This window comes from Rhinoraja longicauda, chromosome 12 (genome assembly GCF_053455715.1).
Source record: "Rhinoraja longicauda isolate Sanriku21f chromosome 12, sRhiLon1.1, whole genome shotgun sequence".
Taxonomy (NCBI): Eukaryota; Metazoa; Chordata; class Chondrichthyes; order Rajiformes; family Arhynchobatidae; genus Rhinoraja; species Rhinoraja longicauda.
Window position 1 is genome coordinate 17,950,045 of NC_135964.1, and position 14,868 is coordinate 17,964,912.

Sequence of the window (14,868 nt, forward strand, 5' to 3'; positions counted from 1 at the left end):
CGCCAGCCTCTTCTTCGGTCCTGAAGCTCGCCTCTTCTGTATCCACTGTATGCTTTCTCTCTCTCCCTTTCTCCCTCTCCCTTTCTCCAGCCTCAGCTCAGATACCTCGCATACAAAACAGCTGGCTCAATCGACCCATATTAGGCCCGGGGGCGGCTGTAGGCCCGGACAGTGTAGGTCCGGGCGGCCGCCATTGGTGGAGCAGGAGCATGTGACCGCTGGCTGGGTGAGGTCACATGGGGCGCGTCACCTTGTCCCTTATTTGGGAGCGAGACAGTTGGCAACCCTAATCACAAGCAACAAGCAGATTAAGGTAACCATTCATTATGTCAGAGGACCAACCTTCTCCTGTCTCCACAATACACCCACTCTGCAGCCACATCGTTCCCAATAACAAATAGATGCTAAAGCAAGCAGGGAAATGGACAGCTATTAACAAGAGCGATCATGCATGCATCATTCCTGCAGGGCTATCTAGAAAATGGTGACTGTCACAAAGAAACATTTGTCAATCGCACACCAAAACCTTGTATGCTTGTATGCTTTGGCAACTTGTCGCAATAGCATCTGAAATGATGGTAAAGAGGATGATACAGAATTATATCTGTATAATAAAAAACCTTGGGTTCCAAATCACAGTTCAATAATGCTAACTGTGATTCATCATTCACATTTGTATTTCTAGTAAACTTCACTTAACTTCTCCTGTCAAATGTTTTATGTAAAAGTTACATTTTTATGAGGTAAAAAACTCCAATTCAATCATAATTGCAAAAAAATGTTTACCCAAAATCTGATTTTCTCCAAATAAATATTTTTTTACAGCAGGTTGATACCAAATACTTGAGGATGCATGATTTCAATCACATAATGTCAGATGTTCTTGCAACTCAGTGATAATGGAGATGGACAAATGAGAAGCAATATTCAAGGAAGGGAACCTTAAAGTGGTTTTTGCAACAGAGACTGTGCATTTAGATTGTTCTTTACCAAAGAATGTTTCAATCCACAAAATACATCCTGTATTGGTCTCTGCAGCACAGTGGCGCAGCAGTAGAGTTGCTGCCTTTCAGCGCCAGACCCGGAATCGATCCAAACTGCGAGTGCTGCCTGCACGGAGTTTGTACGTTCTCCCCGTGACTTGCGTGGGTTTTCTCCGGGACCTCCGGTTTCCTCCCACACTCCAAAGACATATATGTTTATAGGCTATTTGGCTTGGTAAAATTGTAAATTGTCCCTAGTATGTGTAGGATTAGTGCTAATGTACTAGGATCGCGGGGCTGCGTGGGCCCGGTGGGCAGAAGCGCCTGTTTTCGCACTGTATCTCCAAAACTAAAACTAAATTAAAAAAAAATAAACAGATGATGCATATTTTTAAATTCAGGTCATGTAGAAAAAATGAAAACAACAATTACAATACAATACAATACAAACTTTATTGTCATTGTGCAGTGTACGTGTACAGAGACAACAAAATGCAGTTAGCATCTTAATCAGAGTGCATGTGATGGAATAGTAAAACATATAATATATACATATATGCACAGTAGCAGTAGTGGAAATTCCGGTGAGCGAGATCAGTCACTGATGGGAGGAGTGCCTGAGGGGGGGGGGGGGGGGGGGGATGGCAGCAATCACCGAAGCGCAGAGTTAAGTAAGGTAACGACCGCAGGAAAGAAGCTGTTCCTGAACCTGCAGGTCTGGGAACGGAGAGACCTGTAGCGCCTCCCAGATGGGAGGAGGGTAAACAATCTGTGGTTGGGGTGAGAGCTGTCCTTGACGATGCAGCGCACCCTTCGCAGACATCGCCTACTCTGCATAGACTCAATGGAGGGGAGTGAGGAACCGGTGATGCGTTGGGCAGTTTTCACCACCCTCTGCAGTGTTTTCCGGTCAGAGACAGAGCAGTTGCCATACCATACTGTGATACAGTTAGTGAGGATGCTCTCGATAGCAGTAATTCAGCCATTTCATAATAATCAGACAGGATTTAAACCTCCACAACAATCGGATATTATCCGAGAGACAATAGGAGATCACAATCACAATCATACTTTATTAGCCAAGTATGTTTTGCAACATACGACGAATTTCATTTGCCATACAGTCATAACAATAAAAAGCAACAAGACACACAAAATACGTGGAAGGCGAAAAAAAGTTCAATCTATCCCTTCTTTGTCCTCCAGCGGTTGGGGGCCTCTAACCTTCCGTTGACGGGATGATTTTGACTTCCGTAGCTGGAAGCAGGCCTTCCTCGTCAGGGCGATCAAGCTCCTGCATCGTGGGGGGGGATCTCAGCTCCCCTGCACCGGGCGAGCTCCCCTCTCGGGGGTTGGGACTTGTTGAACGACGTGCGGCTTGGAGCTCCCGACCGGTCTCAACCCGAGACTGCGAGCTGCTTGATGTTAAAGTCTGCAGGCTGCGGTTGGAGTGTCGATCCAGGCAAGGAATCGCACGCTCAGATGTTAACTCCACACACCGCAGGGGCTCAAAGTCAGTCCCAGGCAAGGCCTCCAGCTCCACGATGTTAGGCCGCAGAGCGACCAGAGATATGATCCGGAAAACAATCGCATCTCCGGCAAGGTAAGAGATTGAAAAAAAGTTTCCGCCGACCCCCTCCTCCACCCTCTACATAAAACCAGAGAACATTTACACAAACTTTTAAAATTTACCAAAAATAACAAAAAAAGTTTGAAAAGGACAGACAGACTGTAGGTCAGGCAGCCATCACCTGGAGCCCCCTGGTGGTAAGATTTGAGATTCCAAAAACAGAGCAGGAGAAAAACAACTTGGGAACTGTTCTTCAATCCCTATCAGTTCCTGGCCTTTACTTCTGACTTATGGCATACGAGTCATTTGATAAAGTTCCACATTTGACAAGGTTCCAAATGGTAGGCTGCTCTGGAGGTTAGATTGCACGGGATCGAGAGAGTGCGAGCCAACTGGATTGAGAATTGGCTTCATGGAAGGAAGGTTGTTTTTTTTCAGACTGGAGGCTTGTGACTAGTGGTGTGCCTTAGGGAATCGCAGCTGAGTACATTTCTCTTTGTGATACAATTTGTTTGAGAATGTACAAGGAATTATTAGTAAGAAGGGTCTCGACCCAAAACGTCACCCATTCCTTCTCTACAGAGAATTCCTTCTCTCCAGAGATGCTGCCTGTCCCACTGAGTTACTCCAGCTTTTTATGTCCATCTCCAGTTTAAACCAGTATCTACAGTTCCTTACTGCACATTAGTAAGACAGATGTTGCCAGAACACGAGGGCCTGTGCTATAGGGAGAGTATGGGCAGGCTAGTACTTTATTGGTTGGACCACAGGAGAATGAGGGGTGATCTTATAGAGGTGTATAAGAGCATGGAGTGCCATTTAACTGAGATTTTACAGCTGGTTTGAGATTGTTTCTGCCTGTTGTAAGGTTTACTAATTCACTATCTTTTCCCGAAAAATATTATCGCAAGGGAAAATAAACATTATTTATTCCAGACCTATCAATTACGATTGCTCTTAGCTCAGAATGCCACCTAAGGGCAAATTAACTTGAGTAAAAGCTACCCTACTGTGAGAGATACAATTTATTTAAAACAATAACTGCTTACACCAAGACTTCAGTTCTGTTTATGACAATTGCTGTGAGCTACAAACTTGATAATTTGGGGAACAAGACAACAATGAGTGAAATTAATTTATCTTATGACTTTTAATGGTATCCGAAGGAAATGTGCCTTTTGATTCCCTGGAGTGTGTGTATATGTTTATGTGTATACCATGCCCTCTACACAGCCAAAACGGTACACGACAGCATGACAATTTTAGGCCACCCTACTCACCATAAATGCGCCCCCCCCCCCCCCCCGGAGGACCAGCGGGAGGACCGGCGCCCGTCCCGACGTGCTCCGCGCCTTACCTTCCTCCACAAGATGGCCGTCCCCGCCGCTCCCCGCCGAGCAGCAGGAGAGGCTTCGGCTCCATGCCCGGCCCGCAGGAGAAATGGGGCCCAGATCAGTGCCTTCTACCTGTCCACTCTCGCCCACCCACGGTCCCGGGAGACACTCCCCGCCCGGCAATGGGTCCATGCCTTCGCCGCCATTCCCCGCCGCAGATCGCAGCCGAGCTGCAGGAGATACTTCAGCTCCACGCCTGGCCCGCAGGAGAGGCCCGCAGGACAAATGGGGCCGAGGTCAGTGCCTTTTCCCTGTCCCCCCCTTGCCCGCCCACAGTCACGGGGGCACTCCCCGCCCAACAACGGGCTATGGTTGGGCCGAGGGGGGAGGGAGAGGGGAGGGGAGGGGGGGAGGAGGGATGGGGGGTAAGGGGGAGAGGGGATGGGGAGGGGTCAAGGGGGTGGGGAGGGGGTTGGGGGAGTAGAGGGGACAGGGGAAGGATGGGGGAAGGGGTGAAGGGGAGAGGGTGCGGGGGAGAGGAGGAGAGGGGATGTGGGAGGGAGGGGAGGGGAGGAAGGGGTCTAATGGAATCTAAAGACGTGAAAAATAATACAGATTTTCCACAGCAAAGGCAAAGTAATTGTGATCTTTCAAAAGTTAACGACAGCTTATCTGGAGAATATTTTGCACGGGTCAAGTAAAATTGAATTAGTGCTTCACTATACTGAACAGAACTTTTAGTTGAACCTAATTTAACTGAAGATAGACACAAAAAGCTGGAGTAACTCAGCGGGACAGGCAGCATCTCTGGAGGGAAGGAATGGGTGACGTTTCGGGTTGAGACCCTTCTTAACTGGAATTAAATGAACATGAAAAATAACTTCAGTAAATCATAAAACTGTATACATTGCCTGTGAAAGATATAGAGTTCAGGAACTAAGATGCTATTTCTAAGTTGATATCGTTTTTAATTCTAGTATTAAAGGATCCATGCGAGATAACAAAATATATCTGAAATGGATAGAAGACCCTTGAAATAGAAAGCAATCATTTAAGTCAACAAATGGTGTTGGTGCCAGAAAGTGACACTCTCTGTGCCTGCCTGGCCCTGCAGAAAGAACACTACATCATCCTTTCCATTGCTCTTTATGTACCAAACTAAACACTAACTTTCTTTTGAGTACATGCCCTTCAGACAAGTGCTTCACAAGTTTTACATGCTTGAGTGCCCCCTATACACTGCCTGATTAATGGGAAGTCAACAACTTTTAAAAAGTCACTTTATCATAGGGGGGGAAAAAACCCAACACATACCAGTTATACATGAAAAATATAGCAGTGGATTTACAATTGGAAAGTAATGGATTTAAAGCATCCTGAAACACATTGTCTTATTTGTGTTCATGTACCATAAAACCCATTGATTTGTGAGACACACTTTAACATAATGAATGAGTGTATAAAATGAAAATTGTCACAATCATTTATATGCAGGGCGTATTATTTTAACTTAACATCTTCATAATTGTGAGTTCTCTATAATGCACAGTTGGTAATACTGGAAGGCATAACACTATCAGAAAGATTTTAAACCATTTTCTTTTCAGCTCTTAATAGTAAATAAACTCCAGTGAGTATATTCAGAAACCTATTCCGCTGTAAACTCAACATTTTAGAATCCTCCTATTATATTTGAAAGTAGCTTAATGATTTAATCCTTGTTTTTACTGCTCTTGACAAAAGTTTGAGTCACCTATTTAACATTTAAAATCTTATCCTCTTCTCTTTTGTTCAACTAAAAGAATATATTACAGATTATATTATAGCAATGATTCTTCAGTTCAATTTTGTTGTCTTCTTAAAGTATGAGAATCTATTGGCGGCTCTGTAATCATCAACAGCAGAAGTATGAATAAAGTGCATATGTGTGCCTTTAGCCAGCAATTAATATAGTTCACAGTTAAATTCCTGCAACCTCAATAATGAGTTCCTCAATGGTGTCAGAGGTTATGGGGAGAAGGTAGGAGAATGGAGTTAGGAGAGATAGATCAGCCATGGTTGAATGGTGGAGTAGAGTTGATAGGTCAAATTCCCTAATTCTACTCACATCACATGATCTTATGAATAGTAATCATATTACTGTAGTTTTAACTAAAGTCAATTTTCTACTGTCAGCCTTGTGATGTTAAAACTATGATATTCAGAGCTGACCAATGCCTCTGCCCTGACCATGAGCAGAGCTAAGTATGGCTCTGAGGTGTACATTGTGCCAATAGTTTAAGAGCACCACTTGTTTTTAAACAACAATTTAAGTTCAATAATAAACGACGCACGATTTTCTTTTCTACATTGACTGGCAGTAAAATTATTGAAATATAATGTTGAATGAATGATGGGTTTCGGAAAAATATCAGTGTTGGATGATGGATTGTCTGATTTATGTGCGGGTTCAAATTGTATTAAGATCCGTTACTCACAAATTAGTGTCCGATAACAAATATTCTGGAATAATGAGTGCTGGATTAATGAGAATTGACTGTACAAATTCTCATATGGTAATCACGACAAGCTATCTGCATCAATTTTTGAACATGTCAATTGCGTGGCCACATTGAAATACAAGCTTGGTCCAGCTTTGCATCCTCGTCCTAGCCATCAACAGCTTTGGTGAGAGGTCCAGGACTTGCTGAAACGTTCATTCAATGGACAATTCCAAATTCCTCTTTCCGGAACATAGAAAAGTGCAGGACAACAGCAGACTCTTCAGCCCACAATGTCTGTGCCAAACCTAATGCCGAGGTAAACTAATCTGTCTGCTCGTGATCCATATCCCTCCATGTCCTGCAAATCATCTAATATAGAACACAGAACAGTACAGCATAAGAACAGGCCCTTCAGCCCACAATGTCTGTGCAGAACATGATGCCAAGATCATCTCTTATCTCCCTGTGCGTATTCCATATCCCTCCATTCCCTGCATATCCATGTGCCTATCCAAAAGCCTCTTAAATGCATCTGCCTCAACCACCACTCCTGGCAGCATGTTCCAGGCACTCATCACCCTCTGTGTAAAAAAGTTACCCTGCACATTTCCCCTAACCTTTTCCACCTTCACCTTAAACCTTATGCCCTTTTGTATTTGACATTTCCACCCTTGGAAAAAAAATGATTTGAACATAGTTTATCTTTCTCTTTATCAAAGTACACGGTTGTTTTGTTTTCTTCAGCATTGTCCTTTACATGGCCAATGTTGTAATCCAGAAATGTAGCATTCTTCACAAGTTTGAGTGTGCACATTCTAGAACAGTTAACAACGATTTACCTTCCATACTCCTATACTTATCAATTGCCCTTTTTGCACTTACCATATTTAAAAATCTTTCAGTAGTGAAATCAGTATTGCTGAAAAAAATGGCAAAAATCTAACCCCAAGAAATGATCCAGGTTCTGCACCACGTTCAAGTTTACTTGCCTTCACAATTGCTTCCACCTTTAATTTGACTGGTTGACTGGCATCTACTTTTAATCCAAGAAAACATCTGCACAATTGCAGAATTGTTTCTTTTTAGCTTTAACGTGGCTTCATGCAGCAGTTAAGACACAAAAAGCTGGAGTAACTCAGCAGGACAGGGAGCATCTCTGGAGAGAAGGAATGGTGCTGTGCTGAACTATCTATCTATCTCTTTGATGACCCTCAGACTATCCTTGATCGGACTTGCTGGCTTTATCTTGCACTAAACGTTATTCTATTATCATGTATCTGTGCACTTTAAATGGATTGATTGTAATCATGTATTGTCCTTCTGCTGATTGGTTAGTAGGCGACAAAAAACTTTTCACTGTACCTCGGTACACACGACAATATTCTAAACTCAACTGAGTTTCCCAGACATTTATAAGATTCATAAATTTTCCATTTTAGTGCTTGTTTCTGTTGGTGCAGTCATCTTGATTGCATGACCTTTACTTTATAATATCTTATCCATGCCCGCTTTCAAGTTCTTTACTGATAATTTCACCTCCTTAAGTCATTTTGAGAGGACGGGTCTTGCGTGTTATTTGTCAAATATTGCTGACTCTCCTGATCATCAGAGCATATGCAAGTGACATATTTAGATTGAAGACTACTTTCGTGCCTGCCAATTCTGCATGTAGATCCGTTTAGAAAGCATTAGCTGATGTTCTTTGTCGTCAATCTCTTGCAAATTTCATCAGGTAATCAGTATGTAGTACAATGTTCTTGATCATTTCAGGCACGATCACAATTGGAGGTGGCCAAGTCATTCTAACTTGTCTTCACTAATTTTTTTATTTTATTTTTTTAAATTATTTTTAATAGGAAATATTCAAACAATACACAAAAGAAAAATACAAGAATATAAAGAAACATAAAAGAAATGGAAATTTAAAAAAAAATAGTAATGCAAAATCCCAAGAATCCAACCATACCATCAGTCACACACCCCACCCACCCACCCACCCCACCCTGGCTAATTAAGAATGAAGAGTGCACCTGCACATTTATTGTTATTTTAAGTTAGCTAACTCTTCAATGTGGTTCTTCACACTTGGGAAAGATGGAGGCTTACATTAGATTGGTTTCACACCGGACTTGACAGGGATATGGATATTGTCATGCCCACCTTGTTATCCCTCAACATTACCGCATACTGTCCCAAACGTAAGTGTGTTCTTGAAGGAACCAAGCTAATCACCTATTCCCAGTCAAACCTAATTGTTCTTGTCCATTTGTATAATCATCTGCAATTTATTGGTAACTCTAATTTGATGGATTGTACATGATAACAAGAAGGGCTAAAGGACATTGGATACAATGCACGCTTAGATCCAAACAACATTCCAGGTCTGGTACATATGACTCTGGTGTCACAAGGTGGGGAACATTGTATTCACAGTCCATTTCACGATTTTCCATAACACGGAGCAGCATCATCTGCACACGCATCAATAAATACGAGTAGAAAAATTAATTTCCCCCCTTTCAAATTCTGTGAGGGCAAGTATTATTCCATACCACAACATTTGGGAGAGTGATTTACGAAATAGGTAAAGGCAGATTTCTGTTACCCGACCCGCATGCTCTGAAGACTAATGCTTTCAGAACTTGCCAAGCTGTTCAAGTGTAGCTGCAACACAGGCATCTGCCCGACAATGTGGAAAATTGCCCAGGTGTCTCCTGTCCATCAGCAGGATACAGCCAACCTGACCAATTACCGTATCATTAGTCTACTCTCGATCATCAGCAAGGCGATGGAAGCAGCGATCAATAGTGCTATCAAGCGCCTCTTGCTTAGCAACAACCTGCTCACAGAAGACCAGTTTGGGTTCCGCAAAAGTCACTCAGCTCCTGGCCTCATTACAGCCTTGGTCCAAACATGGACAAAATAACTGAACTCCAGAGGTGAATTGAGATTCATTACATGTTCTGTCTGAACATGTAATAGTCTTCAACACTTATGCCAAATGTTTTCCAGTCTGTGTTAGATGATGCAGTACATCCTGAACTCCCTCAACATCTAGCTACACCCATAATCAAGCAATCTGCCAACACTTCAATGCTCAAACTGCTGCACTTCCATTTGCATTTTTCCACAACATCTGCACACATTTGCTGAGTGGAAGAGATCCTTCAATTTCTCTGGCAATTAGATTTGTTGCTGTACACGTCAACACCCATTTTAACTTCCCACAATATCCAACAGTCTGTTTTTGGAAACTTGCTGCAAAAACTAAGTACAGTTCAAGCATCATAATAGTGGGATTATACACCGATCAGCCAAAACTTTATGACCTGATGAGCCAAAACTTTATGATTTCAAATTATAATATACTGCCTAATATACTGTTGGTCCTTTGTGTGCAGCCCCATACGCAGCAGGGTGCGATGCACTGTGTATTGTGACACATTCCTCCCGTGGCCACTATTAAAATTTTCTGTGACTTGCGCCACAGTAGACCTTCTGTCGGTTCGGACCAGATGGGACAGCCTTCGTTGCCCTCGCTGAGCCTTGGGCACCCAACACCCTGTCGTCGGTTTGTGGTTTGTCCCTCCTCGGACCACCACTACTGACCAGGAGCACCCGACAAGCCTTGCCGTTTCAGAGATGCTCTGACCCAGTCGTCTGGCCATAACAATTTGGCCTTTGTCAAAGTCGCTCAGGTCTTTACTCCTGCCCATTTCTCCTGCAACCAACACATCAACTTCAAGAACTGACTTCACTTGCTGCTTAATATATCTCACCCCTTGACGGGTGCCATTGTAACAAGATAATCAATGTTATTCACTTCATCTGTCAGTGGTCACCATGTTTTGGCTGATCGGTGTACACCTATCATCCAAAAAGTGCAACATTGGCATTATGGAGGATTTGAATCAGCCACACAAATCTGTATCCAGGTCAAACAGGAATACTTATTGATCAATCTCTTACCTGCAAAAGAGAGCAGAGTCCGATCATTTTTGAGGTGTAGAACTGGAGATGCTGGTTTATACCAAAGATAGACACAAAGAGCTGGAGTAACACAGTGGGTCAGGCAGCATCTCTGGAGAAATGAAGTGTGACTGAAGAGGATTCCCAAAACGAAACGTTACCCATCCTTTTTCCCCAGAGATGCTGCCTAACCCGCTGAGTTACTCCAGCACTTTGTATCTATCTTCACTCTAGAGCTGTGGTGCATTCACTCTACAATTGAACAAGGCATGGCATGTGCAAGCATACTTTAGAACGGAGGTCCAATAATTACAGCAATTGTTCAGTCATCAGTCCAAAACAAGAAAGTGCTTGATCAGCCACCTCTGACTCTCTTCAACCTTGAAGATCACTCCCTCTATCAATATTCTATTTTATATAATACTAGACTAAGTGAACTCGTTGGGCCCAAATCACTCCTGCATTGGTGCAGCACCCTCATTGGTGTAGTACTGCACAACTAGAGCTTCCAAATTGTGAGGAAACCCAGCAGTAAATAATAAAATAATTGAAATGCATATTTTCTTCAAAACTATTGCCACAGAAATAGTTTCCATGTTTTCATAAAATCATACAGCACAAGAAAGGTTCCTCTCAGGTCATCATCTCTAAGCCAATCTTGATGCCGATCTACACTTATCACATTTGAGTGCATTAAGGCCTTATCTCGCTCTGCCTTTCCTAACTACGTACCTGTCCAAATAGCTTTTAAACATCCTAATTGCATCTGCAATTGGTGCAAGTTACAGAACATCAGCATAGTTAATGTTGAACAAACTTTAAGATTCCTCTTAAGTGCTTGAATGTCCCTTTGCTTCCGACATTTTGCCTGCACATCATTTGAAAAGTTAACAGCACATTTTAAAAGGTCTTTCATAAATACATTAGCAGCAATCCTTCAATTTATGCTGTTGGCGAAATCTACAGGTCCTGAAAATATAATTGCTGTGGAGGCAATAAGCAGAGTATCATCAGATGTCAATAGATGTTTAGTCTGCAGATGTTAAGATCTAGCATTACCATTAAACCTATTCAGCCTAATTGATTACCATTAACCCTATTAAACATCATTGTTCATCATCAACAGGAAAATTAAAAGTACACAAAGAATCGGCAACCAAATATTATGAAGAAAGAAGCCATTGTCTTTTGCCCTCACTTTGGGAGCACAAGATTGTTTTTCTGGGATGAAGGGATTGACTTACAAGGAGAGAACATGGAAAACTGGGCTGCACTCACCGTAGTTAGGAAGAATGAGAAGTAATTCTGTAATGTATTCAATTCTGAAGGGGACAATCAGGGCAAATGCTGTGAGGCTGCTTCCTCATGCAAGGAGATAGACTCAAGATTAGGTTCCAGCTATTTATGAGACTGAGATGAAGAGAAGTTTCATTATTTGTCATTCTATGGAACTTATTTCTTTGGAATTCCCCACATCAGGCCGAGACTCAGACAATGATTTCATAAAGTAACATGGAGGCAGATAGGATAATGGCATTTAAGAAGCTTTTAGATGCGTGCGTGGATTTGCAGGGAATGGAGGGATATGAATCATTTGCAGTCAGATGAGATCAGTTCAGCCAGGTATCATGTTCAGCGCAAACATTGTGGGCTGCAGGGCCCGTTCCCATGCTGTACTGTTTTATGTTAGTTGTCGAGTCATAGAGTGATACGCCCTTCGGCCCAACTTGTCCACACCGGCCAACATGTCCAAGCTACATTAGTCCCACCTGCCTGTGCTTGGTCCATATCCCTCCAAACTTGTCCTGTCCATGTACTATGATCAGTGAGGGAAATATACAAAAAACATACCAAAATAGTGAATGCATGTCATTTAGCACTTCCTGGTTCGCTGCACCATCGAAGAAGTTCAGAGTTGATCTTTTAATTTGATCTTTTCCCTTGTAATCCAAAAACATATCAATCTCACCTTCAATGCACACAATTATTTTTCTGAAGGGGAAATAATTTCATCCCTGCAATTTACCCCCCAAAACTATCTGCGTTTTGCATGTTTCAATGAAACTGCCTTTCTTACTTCTAAACTCGAGTAGTTTAGCCCTTGTCGATTTAATCAATTATTTGGCAGGGTATTGTTTGTTACAAACAGGCAGTACAAAGACAGGATTGGGTTATTTTTGCTCCTTTTAATAATACCAGCAAGGCCAGCATTATTTGAGTATTCCGTGCTAAACTGATACAAAAATATTACTGTCACGTCACAAGTTCAGAAGCTGAGAGGAACTATATCTTTGCAATTTCAGCTTTTAATGAAGTGACAAAAAACATTTCCCCCCTAAAGAATCTATTTACAGTTCAAGAGAGATCAAAAGCAGAAAAAGATGTAATTAATATAATTTCTTACTTGACAACTTTTAGCTGTGCTGGAACAGCATACTGTGGCAATCTGGAAATACTCATTAATCACATGTTATAATCAGTTTTGTTTCCAGTCACCTGGTGCCTCCAAATTTCGTAATCTTTTTGCAGCTCATGTAATTTAATGAAAGGTCTCCATAATTATATTTTTGCAAGAATATAATTTGAAAGTTTTAAACTTCTACTGAGACTTCAGTGGTGATTTCTCATACACTGTATGCTGCAAATAAACTTTGGACTTTATGCATGTGAAGGTTCACAATGAACTTTTGGCTTTCACTGGACAAACCAGGTGGTGAGAGAGATGGATCTGTTGCTTATAATAGCGCGCAAAAATAAAAATGATTTATCCAGGTAAAAAATGATTATAAATATAATCCCAAATTAGTGAAATATTTGCAATTAAAACGGAGACTGCTAGAAAAGATAGGCACAAAATGCTGGAGTAATTCAGCGGGACAAGCAGTATCTCTGGATAGAAGGAAAGGGTGATGTTTCCAGTCGAGACAGTAGAGTCTCGACCCAAAACATCGCCCATTCCTTCTATAAGAAAATAACTGCAGATGCTGGTACAAATTGATTTATTCACAAAATGCTGGAGTAACTCAGCAGGTCAGGCAGCATCTCGGGAGAGAAGGAATGGGTGACGTTTCGGGTCGAGACCCTTCTTCAGACTCAATTCCCCATTCCTTCTATCTCCATGGATGCAGCCTGAGCTGCTGAGTATTTCCAGCATTTATTTTAGATTTCCATCTGCTACAGATTTTTGCATTGGCAGGTCAGGCAGCACAGTCAAAGACTGAAATAGTTAAAGACTCAGCTCATTCATCTTTTATCTGAACTCTATGCCATCATCACACACAAAGCGAGCTTCGAAAGGTGCTTGACCCAACATAACAGTTTTTCTTTTCACAGATGTCTGATTTCCATCACGTTTTGCTTTTGCAGCAAATTTCTTGATTAGTTAGGGTGCCAAATGTTACAGGGAGAAGGCAGGGGAACGGGGCTGAAAAGAAAAGATATCAGTCATGATCGAATAGCGGTGTATACTCAATGGGCTGAATGGCCTAATTCTGCTACTATGGCGTACAAACTTATGAATTTATTTACAGAATTTGCATGACAGAAGCTGTGCATATTTGTAGTAATTCTAAGTCAATGCTGTCATGAATTGGTTGATAAATTAGAAAAACATGATCAATTGTATAATTTCAAGTTTCTATCCATTGTATTTAACAACTGCAAAGTAACAGGCTTTGTGCTCCCTCTCAAGACATCAATGGGTGATGTGCAATCAATAGAAAAAAAATATTTATTAATGCTTCAAATCTAAACCCAGCTCCAGAGAGGAGAAATAAATTGAGAGAAAGACGAATTTGGTAGCAGTGTGTTAAAGTACACTCACAAGAGAATAAAGTTAAATCATTCAAACAGCACTTCAGTTTTCCTTTCCAAATAACCCATTTTTATCATTATTTTAATTAAGCTCATTTCTCAACATGCTCTTCCATGGCCCTCATTACAAAGAAAGCAATGGTGGAGGCTTCAGCTGCCAGAAACACATGGCAACCACCTGCCTATTTATTGCATGCCCACTATCACAGCTACCTTTGGGCACACTCCAAAGCTTGTGGGGAACATCAACATCAATATTATGGTTATTCCCCCAGTTTAAATTTTAAAAGCACTTTCTTTCTTTAAAAAAATATAATTTCTCTATCAATTGACTGGAAGGTACAAAAAGAATGTGCCTTGCAGTGCTCATCTGCTCCAATATTACACAGACCTCCCTTCTGTAACTTTCAGTCAGACAATGGATGCTTTCAAGAGAGAGTTAGAGAGAGCTCTTAATGATAGCAGAGCCAGGGGTTATGGGGAGAGGGCAGGAACGGGGTACTGATTGTGGACGATCAGCCATGATCACATTGAATGGCTCGTAGGGCTGAATGGCCTACTCCTGCACCTATTGTCTATTGATTCATAGAAGGGCACCAGCCTTAAAGCAACAATTACTGATCCAAAGGAAAAGGTTGGAGCTTCACTTTAAGCGTGACAGTGAAGGGTAGTGCTGGCACTGAGCAAGGGTGGAATGAGGCGGTACTAATATAATC

The 14,868-nt window shown here is 41.9% G+C and overlaps 1 protein-coding gene across 1 annotated transcript in view; it reads right to left on the reverse strand.

The window, feature by feature from the left end:
• The window catches only part of lsamp (limbic system associated membrane protein), a 1,629,956-nt gene that overhangs the window by 1,539,086 nt on the left and 76,002 nt on the right, over positions 1–14,868 (reverse strand). The gene's annotated exons all lie outside the window — the stretch shown is intronic.